Source organism: Mustela nivalis (assembly GCF_964662115.1).
Source record: "Mustela nivalis genome assembly, chromosome: 7".
Lineage (NCBI taxonomy): Eukaryota > Metazoa > Chordata > Mammalia > Carnivora > Mustelidae > Mustela > Mustela nivalis.
Genome location: NC_139026.1, coordinates 18098762 through 18117665, shown reverse-complemented (window position 1 = coordinate 18117665; position 18904 = coordinate 18098762). Strand labels below are relative to the sequence as shown.

Here is an 18904-nt window from a genome sequence, read left to right as displayed (position 1 = left end):
TATATATATATATATATATGCAGCCTGTGGTGAAAGCAGAACAAAGGGGAGAATCCTAGATTAACAGTTGAGAATGTCTTAACTTGGGGATCTCCAGGACAGCACAGATCCTTGGGTATGTCTTTCTTTGCCAGTGATCTCATGTGTTTATCTAACTCTCCAGCTGAGGGCTCACTCTGACATTTCAGCAACTAGGCAGAGTCTGCCCATTTAGGGTGACATAAGAAAGGGAGAGTTGTCCCACAGGGCTGCAGGAAGACAATTCAGGAACCTTCTGCTTTTCAGGATTTTTCTTTTTTGATCTTTTTTTTTTCTTTCTTTCTCTCATTGCAAGAGTCTGGCAAACGAGCTCTCATCCTTTCATTCCATGGTTGTACTCAAAACGACTTGACTGTGTAAAAGTTGGCAAAGGCAATTCCTTCCTCCAGGGGAGGGCAAAGAGACCTAGGGACAGAGGTGGGGCAGGAAGGTAGGAAAGACATAGGGAAAAGGCAAAGGATGGTTTGTGTCCAGAGAGTACTGCCCTGAAATTTCAGGGGGGTGGTGGGGAGGATAAGAAAAGGTGACCTAAAAGAAAGAACTGCTTTTTTGCATATGCAAAGGGGATTTCTGCAGAACATGCTCCAGAAGCTTTAGCTGTTACCCTCACAGAGGTGGACTGGAAAGCTAGAAAGGGATAGCCTTGTAGGGAGACTTCTGCTTTTTACTTTATTACTCACTCTACACAATGTTCAGTTAAGTTATCTTGTGTACATATTGTTTTTTAATGGAAATTTTTAGAAAAGACAAATTTAATGAAAACAAATTAAATCATAAGAACTTTACCCACTCTATCTTCATTTCTTATGATCCAAGAAAAAGGGCTTCATTTACTTGTTGTGTGGACTTTGGCAAATTATGTAAGCTTTCTGTGTCCCATGATCTCATCTGGAAAATAGGGTTAGTGATGGTGCCTGCATCATGGAATGGCTGTGGGGATTCAGTGAGAGAAGGTGTGTAAAGCACTAAGCACCAGTTATCACAAGCACTCAATCATCCTAGCTATCACTGGTATTGTCCAGATTTTGTCCCAACACAAAACTCAGCATTTCAGACTTGTTCATCCTAAATTCAGTACCTAATTGTCATGGAAAGTGACCACAGCATCTGGGGGGTGTGATGGATGATGGTGGTGGTGGTGGCAGTGGTGGTGGTGGTTATGGTATAGATAGTTCCTTAACATTCGGCACATTGGAAGTGGGGAAAGAAACAGATGTTTGGGACTGAAGCCATAGAAATAGGCAGAAGGCAAGGTTGATGGGGTCACAAACACACCTGTCATCATCTTAGTAGAATAAATTGTCTGCCTTTTGTCATGTCCTGAATATGTCTGAGATAGACCTGAGAGGAATAGATAATGTGTAATGACCCAAGTGGTAAACAAGAAAAGAAGTATTCTTTAATTTGGTGAAAAACTTAGTCTTCTCTGTCATCTTCTACCAGAAACTCTTTGAATTATTTACCTTTTTATTGAATATTTACAGGGCTAGAAGCTACAGCTAGATCTTAGTCACATCTAGAATCATAAAGGACTGATAGGAACCATACAAATCAATTTTCCAGTATCTCAAGTAGCAGGAGATATGATTCAATCTAACTCATACAACTAGGACATTTATTTATCTCATATAATAAGTTTAGCAGTAAGGTGGACTTCAGGTTTCATTGATCCAATAGCTCAATGTTGCCTTAAAGTTCAGGTTCTTTTTCTCTCTCTTCTCTGTAATCTTTGGTGTATAAGTTGTGTTCTTGGACAACTTTATTCTTATGGTCACAAGATGTTTGTCAGCGACAGGTGGGACAACATGCTTTCTTGTTTCTAACCAATGGAGAAGGTGGAGGTGAAGAAGAGAGAATGAGTCAGAGGAAGAGAAAGAGAGACTCTCTTCCAACCATGGGGGAAAAAGTCTTTCTTTGCAGTCAAATCAAGCTAATTTAAGATAGTGCTCACTCCTAGACCTGTACTAGTGGTCAGGTGGGTGCTATGTGGTGCAGGAATTTTAAATGAAGCATGAGTAAGGAGTATAAAATGATTAGCTTAGACTGGGGTCTTCAACTTTGGTTCTCTTGACATTTAGGGATAATTCTTTATGTGGGGGTCTCCTGTGCATTGTAGACTGCTTATCAGCATTCCTCATGTCTACCCATATGATACCAAGAGCAAGGGGCAGGTGAGTGTGGGCAGAGGGCAGGGACTAGATGAGGGACTTTGGTGTTTATCCAGAAAGTACCAGTAAACTACTAAATTATTTTAGCTGGGATCTGCAGAGAGAACAGAAGAGTTGGAGGGAAAACAGTGGGACCAGTAATTGCATGAGAGCAGTTTCAGTTAGGATGGTGGCTATAGAAACAGAGAGAGATGGACATATTTGAGTGTTATTTAGGAGCTAAACTAGGTAGGACCTTCTGTTGAATAGATATCGGGAGTGAGGAAAAGAAGATAGTAAGGATGTCTCAGAGGTTTCTTATTTTCTCACTGCAGTGGACTATATATTTCTCATGAAATGAGGAACACTAGAGTAGTATCTCTCCACTAGACTGTGGAGAGATTATGTTCTGGTTGTGTTGAACTTGAGGCCTGTATAAGTTGCTCAAGTTGAAATGTCAAGTGAGCAGAAAGAGATACAAATGTGGTGCTAAGGGGAGAATATAGAACTGGAGATAATAACTGGAACCATGTGTGTGATAAGAACTCACCTTGGGGACTCTGTGAGGTAGACAACCATGAGTCTTAGGGAAGAGCAGTCAGAAGAATAGAAGAGATTCCCTGAGAAGGCTTTATTCCTTAACCTATAGGAAAAAAACATTTTGAGAGGGAGGGCTAGATCAGCAGTGGTATATGCTATTGGGAGAAGTGGGAGATAAGGACCAAAGTATTGTCCTCTGGATTTAATGACATGGAGGCCATTGGTGAGCTCAGCAAAAGCCATTTGGGAAATGGAGGGTATTGGGGTCAGAAGATAGGCAGGAGAGGCCCAAGCAATGCCTGAGAGATGATGAGGAGTAGATTCTTCTTGGAGAAGTTTGGCTGTGGAAGAAGGGAGAAGACATTAGCGAAAGGGGAAAGTGAGAACCAGGGAGAGTTTTTCTTTAAGACAAGAGACCTTCTTACCATGTTTAAATGGTTTATGGATCCCAGGGAAGAGAGGTTTGAAAATATAAGAGAGTTAGAGATCAGAGTGAGAGAGACTGGAAATGGATAATATAAGTTTCCTGAAAAGGGAGGAAGAGATGGAATCATCCAGACCCATGAGCCTTAGAAAGGAGAAGGGGTAGCTCTCAATTATAACTAGAGAGGAGGAGGAGAGTAGGGACAAAGCTGCAGGTGAACTTAAAGTGTTTGTGGTAGGAAGTTGATAACATTCTTATTGGAACTTTTCTATGGTTTTTTCTTCCTTCCTTTCTTTCATTCTTTCAAGATTTTATTTATTTGACAGAGAGAGAGAAAGAGAGAGAAAGACAGTGAAAGAGGGATTATAAGGAGGGGAAGCGGGAGAGGGAGAAGCAGGTTTCCCACTGAGCAGGGAGCCCGATGTGGGGTTTGATCCCAGGATGCTGGGATCATGACCTGAGCTGAAGGCAGGCGCTTAATGACGGAGTCACCCAGGTGCCCCTTTTCTATGGTTTTTGTAAAACAGAGGGCTCAGCATCTGTATGGAGGATGGGGGAAGTTTCTGTCATCAAATAAATTTGGGAAACACTGTGTTAAGGTCAAGCAATTATCTCTACTGATGGTGTTTTCAGAGCCTTTACTGCACAGGAATCCATTGTGAGTGTCCAAGAAGGGGACGGAGCACCCACCGTCAGAGGAAACTGCAATCCAAAGCCTGGAAAGAGCTTGAAAAAAGTCACTGGGTTGGATTAGCAGGTGTGGAGGGCCTTTCTTTAAGGAGAACAGGAACTTCCTCAAACCTTCCTTTCCGTGAGCTTAGTCCTCTCATTCTTGACAGTGTTGTGTGACCCCAGACCCTGGCCATACACAGCAATCTAGTTTTACTTGGGCATATGAAAATTAGACAGAGATAGCCATTAAACCTTTCTATGTAACATGAAAGAGTGTGGGTCAGGACACAAATCTATTGCCTCTGAGTTCAGTGTACCTGGGTCCATAATAGAACTCTCTGTGTGTCCTTGAGCCAATTACTTAATTTCTCTGTGACTCAGTTTCTTTATCTGTACAAAAATGGCATTCATGGCATTCTTACCATGTGATGATTAAATATAACAATACTTATAAAGAGCTTAGAATTGTGTCTGATCCATGTGAATAGTAACTGTTAGCTATTACTGGGAGCAGAGGGACAGCTGTGTTCCATCCCATAAACAGGGCAGCAGAAAAATCTACTCTGGCAAAGAAAAGAAAAATGAACAGATGTGTTGAACAAAGTAGAGAAGCATAATAGAGAAAGCATATTCTTTCCAGAGGCCTGGATTGGCCTTTGGGATCTATGAAATACCCCATGGCTTTATGATAAATCTTCCTGTTGGTTCAAGCTATACTGGTGACTTGCAAACAAAGAAATATAATAAGTACAGTGGCTGAGACAGGATTTGAACCCAAGTTCCCTGGCTTCCAGTACTCTGGTGATTACTATACACAGTTTATTTAGGATCTGCATGTGACTTAGTGAGAAAAGTCTTTTCCCAGAGGAAGAAGCAGAATTTTACAGCCAGGGGCAGATTGTGTCAGAGATTAAATTAAGTGTCCCTGGTTTCAAGAGAGGCAGACTTTTGACCTTCCAGCTGCTGCAGCCCACACCTGACTGAAATAGCTACAGGTATTACAGAGATTCAGGGACTGAGGATTCCAAAAGCATTTCAGTCCTTTAAGATTTTTTATAAAAAATAAAAAATTTATAAAAAAAAAAAGATTTTCAACTCAGCAGTTAGTCTATGACATCATCTATAAATGGATGCAATGGATTCTTTTTGCAGATTCTGAGTTTTCCATAAATGTCCATAACTCCAGACGTCAGCTTGCACACTTCTCCCTGCCCGAAATGTTCTGCCCTTTCTTTTTTCCCTGCAGAGGGCCTCCATTGGTGGAACTCAAACTGTAAGTGGGCTGGGGAATCAGACTCCTTTTAGATAGGCATCAAATGATACTGAAGTTGGAAATTTGAGGACCACTCTTTGAAAAAAAACTCCATATTTTTTTAGCCAGACTTTCTGTAAAGATTCCAAAATTGAGGAACATAAGACATGGGGTTTTTAAATACAATTTTGATGTTGAAAGTCAAAGTTATGTGGGGGCTAGTTTTTTTTTTAATCTCAAACCTCAGTTTTCTCATTTATTAAATGGGGTTGATAATGGAGACACCTCTCTCCAGAGGTTGGTGCACAGCTCAAATGAACTCAGTGCAAGCAAAGGCAGTTTATTAGCTGTAAAGTCAGTGGCAGTAGTTATTTTGTATTAAAATGTGAATCTTTTCTGGAAAGGCTCTTAGTTGGTATGTAATCCAGCCTTTCAATTTTTTGCAAGAGAGGTTTGGAGCAAGAACCACATCTTATTTTCCACTGTATCCCCATCCTAGCTCAGTGTGTAGTGTGTAACAGCAGGCTTAATTTTTGTTGATAAGGACCTAATATTTTTAAGCTTTTGAATGCAAATGAGTCATCGTCCAAGATGCTGATTGGCTGACACCAGTTCTCTTTGGTCGGATACAAAATAATGAGGAGGGAAAAACTGATTATTAATGCAAAGAGGCTAAGAAAAGGCAGTGAATAGCAGCGCAAAAATAGCCTCAATAATTATAAGTCTTACAAAGCCTGTTGCGACACACTTTATGAGTCAAAAATGAAGTGTGTGTGACATGAAATGAATCATTGTGTGAATAAGAGAAGGAATCTTATTTATCCAAATGTGTTTTGTCAGCGGCAATGCTCTCTCTTGAATAATGCGTGCCCTTAAACAAAAGTGATGGATATCTTCGTTGCTATCTAACAAAATATAAATCTAATGCTTATGTACGTAATATGTATCAACATAAAATAGGTAAAATTCTTCTTGTAAAAAAATGATGGTAGGTCAGTGTTAAGTTGGCTCTGGCCTCACCTTAATGAAGACACTTAAGTAAGTTGTCATGTTTCAGTTCCTTGCTCTTTGGAAATATATGGATAGCATTATTCTTTGACTTTACAATTGGATCCTGGATATAAATAAGAAGACCATATTTTCTCACTTATCTTCCTCCAGAGCAAGCTCTAATTATTGCTATATGCTATTCTCATGCTTATCTCATGTACTAAAATGTATATAGTTTCATACTTACACTATCTGTAATTTTTTCTAGTGTTTTTATTGAAGGGGGTAAGGAAGGTGTTTCTTTGGTATATCAGTATCTTGTTACCAGAAGAAAATTGAGGTAGATATATTCAGTTTACCATTGTACTGATTTGTTGTGATACATTGATAGTATTAGGTTTCAGTAAATGAAACTCCTCTTCCACTTCTGAGTTTGAAACAATTGAGAGATTCACATAAAAGGCAAGCCAAAGGAGATCCACATTTTTCCTTCATGACTAATAAACTGAAAATGTAGGTCTACACTATGGAGAGATGGGTTTGCTAAGATTTTTGTTATGAATTAACCAAGACTGCTAGGCCTAATATCCAATTTCTCTTTTTCCTTAGTAATAAAATTCCCAGGTTTTAGTGGGACACATAGACAACCAGAATAAAGACCATATTTCTTAGCTTCCTTTACAGCTAAGTATTGCTGTATGATTGATTAAGTTCTGTCCAGTGCAATTTAACACTGTGTGTAACTGCTAGATAGCTCTTCAAGGGAAGTGGTTTTTGTTTTTTGTTTTGTTTTGTTTTGTTTTTAATCACTTCCTTTCTTCCTCTGAGGGGAAGGTAGAGGTGATGACTAGAACGCATTAAGCCATCTTGCACCATTAGGTTCTAACTACATGTTGACAATGATAGAACAATAGGAAAAAAATGTTGGTTTTCTGATGGCCATTGTGATGGTTAATTCTATGTTTCAATTTGACCAGACCACGGACTACCCAAATATTTGGCTAAACATAATTTCTGGGTCTGTCTGTGAGGGTGTTTCCAAATGAGATTAGCATTTGAATTTGTGGACTCAATAAAGCAACTTGCCCCTCCCAGTTATAGGTGGATATCATCCAATCTGTTAAGGGCCTGAATAAAATAAAAAGGCGAGGAAGGGAGAATCTGATCTCTCTGCCTGACCCGCACAGCTGGAACATCAGTCTTCTCCTGAACTCAGACTCCAATTAGGACTATATGTTTGGCTCCTCTAGTTCTCAGGCCTTTGGTCTCTGACTCAGACTACACCACTGTCTTTCTTATATCTCCAACTTGCAGGTGACAGATCATGGGACTTTTCAGCCAATTATCTCTATATCTCTTTCTCTGTCTTCATCTCTGTTCTCTCTTTTTCTGATCTCTCTGGAGAAGGCTGACTAGAACAGATTTTGGTTCTGAGAATTGTCCAGAAGGTGAACCTATTGCCCCATTGGGTCTGAAAGACAGAGCATTGAGCTAAAGAGGATTAATCATGAGAGTTAACATCTCATGGAGTGTGCTTTGCTAAGTTTTAGATTACCCTGGGACCCATCATCCCTTCTTTCTTTTCTATTTCACTTTTGGAATGGGAATGTCTATCCTATGCCTGTTCTATCATTGTAGGTATTCATGTATTTGAAGCACCTAGTTCATTTGGTTTCACACGTTCACAACTGGAGAGGCATTTTTGCCCTAGGATGAATCATATCTTTAGTCTCACCCATGTCTGATTTAGATGATATTTCGATAAGACTTTGGATTTCGGACTTTAGAGTTGATGCTAGAATGAGTTAATACTTTGGGGTAATGAACATGGAATTAATGTATTTGCATGTGAGAAGGACATGGATTGTGGACACTGAGAGCAGAGTTCTATGGAACAAATGTGTCTCCCCAAATTTACATGTTGAAGCTCTAATCTCCAAACAGATGGAATTTAGAGGTGGAAACTTTGGAAGGTAATTAGGTCGTGAAGGGAGAGCCCTCATGAATGGGATTAGTGCCCTTATGAAAAATATAAGACAGAGATGATCTGTCATGTGAGCACACAGTGAAAAGGTAGCAGTCTGCAAACCAGAAAGAGGGCCTTCACTTGAAATTGAATTGGTTGGCCCTTTGGTCTTTGACTTCTAGCCTCTAGACCTGTAAGAAAGAAATTTCTGTTATTTAAGCCACCAGCCTGTGGTATTATGTTATAGCAGCAAAGCTAAGGTAGTAATAAGGTGCCATGCTGGTCCTGAATGCTTACCTCTGAATTTCATTTACAAAAGGTAAAGGATAAACTTTTATTTGACTTAAACTCTAGTCATTTGGGGTTTTCTGTTATTTGCTACCAAGCTTAATCTTAAATAAGAGTTATTTAAAAAACTGAAAAGCACCTTTGGGATCATCTGGTCCAATAACCTTCATTTTACTGATGTGAATCAGAGTGGATAAGAGAATTTTTCAAAAATTATTTACAGGCTTCCTATGCGTGCCATTAAACAAACCAGAACCAGATTTAATCCCTCAAAGGTCGGTGTCTTTCCACTGGGACTTTGACAAATAGGGCGGAAAGGAGGATCAGTACAGATAGAAGAGAAAGACATGAGAAAAGACTGAAAAATAGAATTGCCAATGTCTGTTCCACAGACAGTAAAGTGGTTACAGTAAGGTGATTCATGGGTTTAAGAGATGGGACAAACAGGGCTGTTTATATGGGTTTTTAAATGCCAGATAGAAGTTTTGTGAGTTTATCTTTTGGCAAAGAAGGAATTACAAGGATTTTGGAGCTAGTTTATTTATTGTTATGTGACCCTTGTCCAGGCACCATGCAGAGAATATGGCATGGGAATGTGAGTCCCTAAAAGGCCTGAGGGCTTAACTAAAGCATCTTCCCAATGATTTGCAAGACCAAGCTCAATAACTTCAGCATGCCCATGAGATACATCTCTTAACATTCTCCTCCTTGATTTCAGGCTCCAGAAATACTATGGTGCTTTCAGGTTGCAGTATCTGACAATTCCATATTTTAGTGGATTAAAGCAAAACTTATTTCTCCAGCATGTCGCATGTCATTGCAAGTGAGCAAAAGTTCAGGCCTCCAGACTGATGGAGTCTCCATCCCAAAACATACTCCTGGTTGGCAGAGGCAGAGAAAAGAGAGTACAGTAAACCATGCATTGCATCTTAAAGCTGCTGCCCAGAGGTAACACATCCCTCATTCACATTTTGCTGGCCAAAAATTCACATACCCAAGAATGCCTCAATGGAGTGCCAAATACAATCGTCTCTAGGGATGAGAAGCAGGTAACACAGTTTACTGCAGTCACCACAACTTACTTTGTTATCTCTGCCCCCTGTGCAGCCCATGTTCTGTGCTCCTTTACCACACCTGTGCTCTTCCCCATCATTGCTCACTATATGCGAACCAAGACTTCCTCACCCTTTCTGTCATTCAATCTTCAGAGACTCCACAGAGTCAGTGCTATTATTAACCTACCTTTACAGAAGAAGACATTGAGGTGGAGAGGTTAACAGCTAACTTCACTCCCCACCTCTGCCTGTATTTCTGGCGCTATGGTGACCCATTCTGATTTTTGCTTCCAATGGCCTTTCTTGTCTTTGTCTCCTCTGCTGGTTCTGGTGAGAGATGGCTACAATTTTGGGAACCTCAGAGGAGGGACCACTTAGAATACCTCCAGCCAAGGATGGGGAATTAGGGACAAAGACAAGGTGCCTTGAGAACACAGAAGAGTTGACTAACTCTATTAATGAAGAGAAAAAGTAAGGGCAGTGACTTGGGAAACATGTCAAGTACCAGTTTGCTGGGCAAAATATAGAACTGCCTGTGTGACATATGGCAGGCCTGGAAAGGACAGGTGTTTCTTATGTGCTCTTATTAGACAGATGTTTTTTATCTGCTCTCTTACCTATGTAGTTCAGAATCTGAGCTACACATATTATTATTATTATTATTTTTTTTTGCTGATAAAACATTTAAATTTCTTTTTTTTTTAATTTTTTTTTTTTGGCTGTTACTCTTTTTATTTATTTATTTTTTTTAAATAAACATTTATTTTTATCCCCAGGGGTACAGGTCTGTGAATCACCAGGTTTACACACTTCACAGCACTCACCAAATCACATACCCTCCCCAATGTCCATAATCCCACCCCCCTTCTCCCAAAGCCCCTCCCCCCAGCAACCCTCAGTTTGTTTTGTGAGATTAAGAGTCACTTATGGTTTGTCTCCCTCCCACATATTATGATGATGATGATGTTGATGGTGGTGGTGGTGGTGGTGGTGGTGCTGATAGCAAACATCATATTGTATGATATATGGCTCAATAATATTGCCTTTGTTAAATTCTCTACATATCAACAAATTTAATTCTTAACAGTACTCTTGGGAGAAGAGAATATGATTATCTTCATTTTACAGATGATGAAACTGAATCAGGGCAGTTACATGACCTTCCCAAGGTCACACAGCTACTAAGTAGCAGAGAATGGGTTTAATCCCAGGCAGTCTGTCTCAAGGGTTTGTGTTCTTAACCTCTGTAATTATAACATAAGTGCTTTCTATGGGCTGAGTTTTAAGTGTTTTATATATATTCATCCATTTGCCCCATGCAACAAGACGTTTTTGATGTGTGTACTCTGTACTCTTTTCATTTGACATATAAGATGTTGAGGCACAGACCAGTTAAATAATTTGTCCAAGCTTTTACTGAGGTAATTAGCAGAGCTGGGGTTTAAACCCAAGGAATCAGACTTGAGAGCCAGTGCTCTCAGCTCCTGTGCCACACTACTCCAGTGTTCACTCATTTATAACCTACTAGATACAGAGTTCTCTATATTGAGACCAGATGGTTCTGAGTCTAGATTTAACAAAGACAACACTGACTGATGTATCCCATGAAATGAGCTCTCTATAGTTCAATGAGTAGCTAGGTATGTGTGTATCTGTAATTGATACATAAGCCTTAATGTGGTGCAATTCCAGGATTATGTCAATTCCTCTTTGCTAGGAATTTGGTTAAACTTTAATTTAATAGGCCCATGAAAATCATCTCTGTTATGGTTCTGATTAGATGCTATTCTGTGTCCCTTGAAGACCCACATCCTACACTGATCTGTGTAGTTTTGTTTGTTCATTAATTCATGCATTCATTGATCCATTCAGTAAATATTTATTGAACCCTACTAAGGCCCAGGCATTGTTATAGACACTGAATTTACAGAATTGAGTAAAAATAGTTAGATGCCTGCCCTGTAGAGTCTACATTCTAAGGGGAAGAGTCAGATAATAAACAAAGAAAAAAGTGGTAATTCCTAGGGAGAAAAAGAAAACTGGGAAGAAAGAGACAGAATTCCAAGGGGGAAGGGGTGTTGCTTATTTAGGCTGGGAAGCTAGAGGTGGTCTTAACTGAGAGTCCTGGAGAAGGTGAGGAAGTAAGCTATGTAGATATTGGTGAAAAAATGTAGACCCAAGAGAACAGCAAGTAAAAAATCCAGAGACAGAAAGAGTGTGTAATGGGTTTGAAGAGTGACAAAGGAGGCCAGTATGGCTGGAACAGAGTGAGTGAGGCAGAGAATACCCAGAAATGGTAGAGGGAAAGTGAGGGTGAAAAAATCATTCAGGACCTTGCAGGCCATTGTGAGGCCTCTGGATCTCATTTTGAGTGTGAAAGGGCACCTGTGGAGGGCATTGATCAGAAAAGTCACAATCTATGAGTGGCATTTAGGCTGTGGAACATAGGAAAACCAAATGCTCACCAAGAGACAATGGTTAATAAATGATAGCACAGTTAAACCACAGATTAAGCCATAATGAAGACTGACTTATTGTCGCTTGATTTGCAGGTATTGACGAGGAAATGTTGAGTGAGAAAGCCAAAATACAGAAAAGCATTGGACATTATACCAAAAACTAATAATGTACTATACCTTGGCTAATTGAATTTAAATTTAAAAAAGGAAAAGCATGAACATCCCATTTTTAAAAAATAAGGGCTTTCACAACTTTCCATCTGCAATACAAACAAGTATTTATTGATGTGATTATATAGACATGGAGAAAATTATAGGAACCCACAAACTAGATAGTTCACAGGGACTACATACTTATGAGAGGATAAATTTGCAAGGGTTGGGGAGAGAGGAAGGGAGACACCAAGTTAAAAAAGTGATTGCTCTTAAGAAATCCATTCTATCTGAATTAATCACATTTAACATTTATGGGAAAAACTCTGTGTGTGTGTGTGTGTGTGTCTGTGTGTACGTACATGACATGAATTGATAGATATATAATGTATATGTTATATATATGTTACAAACATATATGAAGAAATTTTAATATAAATGTAGCATCAATCCTATGACACAAGCATGACTATTCATGCTGAGGCTTGGTGAGTTCCATGGCTGCCCAGGGCCACACAGCCATGTAGCAACTGCAGAGGAGGGGTTAAGAATTCTGATTCTACAGGCTGCATTTCTTCTTCGTTCCCACATTATTCATTCCTGTGCCTATTTTTCCCTCCTCCTAAAGGGGAACAACTTTCTTAGCAAAAATAGAAAGAGAAATCACCTGCAGGATTTTCTATGATGAGAAAACAGATTTCCTGAGACTTTTAAACTCTGGAAAAGCACTTTAGACCCAAATTCAGACTGGCATGGACTGTGGCATTCATGAAAAGAGTGTCTGCACCATGTAGAAGAATTCATTGGTGAGATCATTGCCCTCCTCTATGGTGAACAAAAGAAGGTGAACTGGAGTCTCTTCACATTGAAAAGATAAATTGCCCATTTGGAAGAGAAACCAAAAGAAAGAAGGCCCTATTACAAGAACAAAATAAAACAGAACAGAAAATGACACAATTGCTGGTGAGACTGTGTAGGAAAGGAACCCTTGTGCATGGCTGGTGGGGATGCAAAATGGTGCAGCCTCTGTGGAAAACAGTATGGAAGCTCCTCAAAAATCTTAACATAGAATTGCCATATGATCCAGCAACTCCACTTCTGGGTATATAACAAAAGAATGAAAAGCCAGGTCTTGAAGAGATATTTGTATACCCAGTTCATAGCAGCATTATTCATAATAGCCAAATGTCTATCATCAGATAAATGGATAAACACAATGTGCTCTATACATACAATGGAATATTATTCGGCCTTATAAAGGAAGGAAGTCCTGATACATGTTACAGCATGGATGAACCATGAAGACATTATGCTAGGCGAAGTAATCTAAATACACAAAAGAACAAATATTGTATGATTCCACGTGTGTGAGGTTCCTACAGTAGTCAAATTCATAGGAACAGAAGGTAGAATGGTGGTTGCCAGGGAATGAGGGGCAGAGGAAACAAAGAGATAGACTTTGATGAGTATAGAGTTTTGGTTTAGGGTGACAAAAAAGTTTTTTAGGTGGATCATAGCAGTGACCAACTGTGAATGTACCGAATATTATTGAACTGTACAGTTGAAAATGCCTGAAAAGGTGAATTTCATATTGTGTGTATTTTTTAATAATTAAAAGAAAAAAAAAAAAGAAAGAGAAGAAGACTTGAGTGACTGAAAATCCACCATTCGAAGTGGTTGGGGTCCTATGAAGATCACATCAAGAAGAACTTGCCCGAGCCTATGGCTGCCCCCTCTTAGAACTCTTTATAAAATGGGGTTAGTTCTTTTGTGCTCCACCTTTCATGGCATCAATTAGCTGGCAGAAACCCTGGTGTTCCTTGCCCTGTTCTGTTCTCACAGCCTGATTGCGTGCGCCCAGATGTCGAGGTTCCTAGGGGAGGACAGATGGCAGTGGCCATCCATCACAGAGACAAGATCATGGAAATGGCCTTCCTGCGAAGTATCGCCTTCAGAGGGAACCCAATGGAGCTGGGAAAATGCTAGAAATGGGCTCTGGCAGCACAGAGGGGTGTGGAGCTCAGACGGCAGTAGAGCTAACAATCACACTGCAATTTCCAAGTGTTACTCAAGACTCCACTTCAGTGCCTGTTGTATTGAACCTCCTTTTCACTTCTCTCCTTCCCCCATTAAGCCTGCCTTAGATAAACATTTCTCCCCAAGGAGAAGAGAAATCCATTTTACTTGGCTGAAAGCAGCAGGATGTCACAAAATCCTTAGCCTTGGTTATCTACCATCAGGACTGAAGATTGAAGTCTTCCATTAGGAGAAGTCGTCCATTATGAGAAGCACCTACAGGGACTCTCCTCACTTCCACCCAGAGGACCTTGTTGTGTACAAAGCATCCTGTTTTTCATTCTCCTTTCTCCTTAACCAGCACCTTGCATCGTGTCCCTCAAAAGGAAATGATGTTCTTCATCAGGCTTGCATGACCACCTAGCAGACTCCTGGCAGCGCAGACCAACCTTACTCTTCTAACCAGGGATAACCTGCCAAGGCATGAAATACCTCCATGGAGAACTGGCCCTCAGTGACAGCAGCCAGTGGAGGGGAAGAGTTGGTGCTGAAGATGCAGGCCACATTGCTGAGGGGAGGTGGGAGTAGTAGGAAACCCAGAACTCAATTCTATCCCTGGGGACTGTGTGGATGGAAAGAAGCTACTGCTTAACTTATAGGGACAAAGCCTTAACTGTGAGCAAGGGCAGGTGGAAAAAGAAGTGTTTCTGAGTATAATGGAGTATAATGAAACATTTATAGCTACAACCATTTGGACTTTGGCGGTCTCCCAGCCTCAACTTTGCCTGGACAGTAAGGATGCGCTGTAAGGCCTTTGATTTCCCCCCGGCCTGGCTCCCTAGCATTCCTGACCTGTAAACATGAAGCTGAGATCTGAGCCTACTCTGCCCATGAGGTTGCAACTATGTCCGTCTTACTATCGTCCCTCTCTCTTGCCGCCATCAATTCCTTAGTCATGAACCAGACTGCCTGGGTTCAAATCCAACATCCTTAGGCCTGAGAGTTGGCCAATGGGCAATGTTGGGGGTGGGTGCACCCTGGACACTGGGTGCATCCTGGGGCCCTCAAAGTGCTAGACAAAAGAGTGCCCATCCTGTCCCATCATCAGGGAGCTGTCTGAAGCCTGTCTCTGCTGCTTTCTCTGGCTGGCTTTGTTAATTCATCCCACATGTTTCCTTGCTGGCTGGTGAAAGAAAACTCCAGTGTCAGGTTGTGCCTGAGATCAAGTCAGAGCAGCTTCCCCTGACATCTCTGTGACCCTGGGCAGATGTGTTTCCAGGGCAGGGCAGCATGACCACTGGTCCACAAAAAGTCTGTGTCAGAGTAAAGAACATGCGTGGTCTGGGGGGCACAGCAGGCACCTTTCAAGGGCACTCTAGTGTTCAGCCTTCCAGTGTTGGAGGCAGGAATGACCTAGCTGTGTCAGCTACCTGTGACAGATTTGGCCTTCACTTTTGGTTGCTGCTTTGCAGTTGCAAATATATAATTCCTCGATAAGATCTATCAAGTGCTAGTACAACCTTACACATTCTGCTATCTGCTACTAGTATGTTGAAATGATCTTACAAATGGGTCTGGAATACCTTCACTCTCTTTTATCAATGAAGAAACAGACTCATGGAAGCAGATAGCTTGGTTAAAGCCATTCAGCAAGGAAGCAGTAAAACCTTGCATATGAACTCCGTCGTGGTGGAGACTGTACTTTTCTCCTACTGCAGGGTATGGGTTGATTTTGCAGAGCTAGAGAGAAGGGTGATAGGGGAGTGGCGGGGTAAGAGACTTGAACTGCTTCTAATGCCCTCTCTTAGTCAATCCCCTTTCTTATCTGGAAACAAGGAGCTTACGGGATCTTAAGTTTACTTTTATTTATTTTTTATTTTTAAAAGATTTTATTTATTTGACAGAGAGAGACACATCAAGAGAGGGAACACAAGCAGAGAGAAGGAGAGAAGCAGGCCTCATGCCCAGCAGAAAGTCTGATGCAGGGCTTGATCCCAGGACTCTGGGATCATGACCTGAGCCGAAGGCAGATGCTTAATGACTGAGCCACCCAGGTGCCCCTTAAATTTACTTTTAATACTCTTTGCTCTTCTTATTTATTTACATTTACTCGTATGTTTGTTTTTGCTTGCTTACTTTGTCTCCAATGTAAAGCCATTTCTGTTTTGTTTCTTTAGGAGATTTTAACTCTCAAAGTGCACTTTTCTCCCTCCCAGCACCAGGCCTGGACAGGGCTGCCTGATGACAGGATGAATAAACATGATACTAAAAGATATAGTATAGGGTAGTGTGGGATGACAGTACAGGATCTCTGTCCTCATCTGACCATGCATACGCTCCCATGGAAGCTTCAAATCCAAGTGCAGTTGTCACCACCACAGAGAAGCCTTCCTTACTATAATCTTGTGCTCTAGCTACCTCTAAATAAAATTCATTCCCTTGCTACTGTAGTTTGTACCTGCTTTTGTAGCTGTGATGTCTTGGGATCATTGCTTAATTACACACAATGTGTTTTCTCTACAAGTATGTAAATCTCCTGAGTGCAGGTATGTCTACAGGTCTTCTCTACAGTTGTGTCTTGTACTACAGGTCTTCTCTATAGGTATGCGCATCTCTTGAGTGCAGAACTAGGTCTTATCACCTTCATTTACTTAGTATGGTACATGGTGTAAAGCAGAAACTCAATCCATCTTTGTGGGAGGGAGGGAGAGAAAGGGAGGGAGGAAGGGAAGGGAAAGACATCCAAATTAGTTGGCTCTTCTATAGTTAGATGTTTAAGGAAATCTTCAAAGGGCATGTGCCATTGAGCAGGGTTGTACCACTATCTGATGACATTTTGCACATCATAATACACACACACCACAGCTTCACCTTTGAGCAACATAATTAATTTTCATAGTCCTCATTTCCCTTCCCTTCAAACTTAGAGAGATTTCATGAAATCTCCTTTAATTACTCTTTAGCAAAACTCATGGGTGACCTTTGAATTATTCAGATCCATTTATATATCTATGACTATCACTCTTCTCTATTTGTTTCTTCCTCTGGGAAGCTTTATTTTTTTTATTTATTTACTTATTTATTTTTTAAAGATTTTATTTTCATTTATTTGACAGAGAGATTACAAGTAGGCAGAGAGACAGGCAGAGAGAGAAAGAAAGACAGAGGGAAGCAGGCTCCCTGCTGAGCCGAGAGCCCGATGTGGGACCCAATCTCAGGACCCTGAGACCATGACCTGAGCCGAAGGCAGCGGCTTAACCCACTGATCCACCCAGGTGCCCCGAAGCCTTATTTTTTTATTCATAAAAATATATGTGTGTATAACATCGAGCAGTAATGAATTTTTAAAACAGGTTTGTTAAAGCATCAAGCATCTTGAAACTTTTCCCTCATTACTTATTTTCCTAAAATAGAAGCTGTGGCCAAAAAGTATAAAAGAAGTATAATCCATGGGATTAGAAATACTGTTAGCTATAGGCACATCCACTAATTCCTAGAGGTCATGTCTACAGACTAAAATATACAGATACAAAAGAATTAGGAGGTGTGATAAGTACTCTTAGAAATAACTTGAGGAGCAAGACAGGCAGAAATGGGTGTGGGTAACATCTCTCAAATGAGATAGGAGAAGACTGCTCTGAGCTGAGACCAAAAGGATATGAAAAACAAGGGGAAGAGATAGCAGGAACAGCATGTGCAAAGGGCAAGAGGTATAAAACTCTTTAGTATGTTCTAGAACTTGGCAGAATGACAGTAAGGTTGTAAACAAATGAGGAGAACAGCAGAGGTGGCATAAACTGAGATGGTAGAAGGGTGCAGCGGCCAGATCTTATGTGCTTGGGTGAAACAACTGAATTTCATCCAGAGTTCAGTGGAACACCACTAAGGGCTCCAAGCCAAGGATTCTATGAAGAATGTGGTCGATTATACATTAAGGAGAGTGGATGAGACAGAAAAGACAGCATTTACATGTCCTGTCAGAAGACAAAATGAGAATCCAAAAGAGTATTACCAAAGACATAGAAAGACTAATGATAATAATTATAAGTCACAGCTCCATGGCACTTCCTCTGTGCCCTGTTCTTAGAGCTTTATGGCATATTTAATTCTTGTAATACTCCTGTGCAATCAGTTCTACTTGCTACTTCTATCCTACAGATGAGGAGATTAGTTCATAAAAAAGTTAAGTAACTTGCCAAGGCTACATACCACTTAGCGTACAGCAGGGATTTGAATCCAGGCAGTCTGGTTCACAAGTAAGGAGTGAACAGTGATGTGAGAGAGGAGAGGGTGACTGGTTGGAAGAAGAACTGACTCTACATCGTGACTTAGTGGTAGGAGGGTGGAAATGGTAAAGGAGAGAGAAGGATCAGAGATCCTGAAGGTTGTGACTTGGATACTGGTATAAGTGGTGCTGGAGAAAGTAAGGGTCTATCTTTTATCTGTGCTGCACACAGGACAACTTAAAAGAGTCTGCCTTTTTACCTGAATGGCATTAAAAGAGCCCCTTATAATACTGTCTCTCAACTTGATCTGCTCAGACTGAGGTTCCCCAGCTAGGGCTGGCACACATGGGTGTAATGTGAAGACTTCACTGGAATGCCACAGGGATTATGACCTTGCATTTCTGACCTCCCAGGAATACTGAGACCATCGAATGAGATAATGAGGGGCAGCTCAGTAGAGCTGGAAGCCAGAGTCTGGGACCAAGTTGCTCTCCCTATCTCTGAACCCTTGTGGGAAATCAGCTAATGCCAGCAAGCCTCAGTTTTCCCACTGGAGAATGGGAGTCGTTCTTTCCTGGAAGTTATTGGAAGAACATACTTTGAAAATGGTTAAACTCTTCACAAATGTGGAGTTGTTGCCATGATCATAACTACATACCAGTGGGACAATGAATTCT

At 40.8% G+C, this 18904-nt stretch overlaps 1 long non-coding RNA gene across 5 annotated transcripts in view; it reads left to right on the top strand.

The window, feature by feature from the left end:
* LOC309868937 overlaps positions 1 to 18904 on the top strand; it is a 142917-nt gene that overhangs the window by 51376 nt on the left and 72637 nt on the right. For 2 of the 5 annotated variants that reach the window (XR_014313884.1, XR_014313885.1), the window contains exon 3: positions 15906 to 16055. The exons of the other annotated variants lie outside the window; for them this stretch is intronic. This is a non-coding gene — a long non-coding RNA (uncharacterized lncRNA). The remainder of the gene's footprint in view (positions 1 to 15905; positions 16056 to 18904) is intronic. 5 annotated transcript variants of the gene reach the window in all.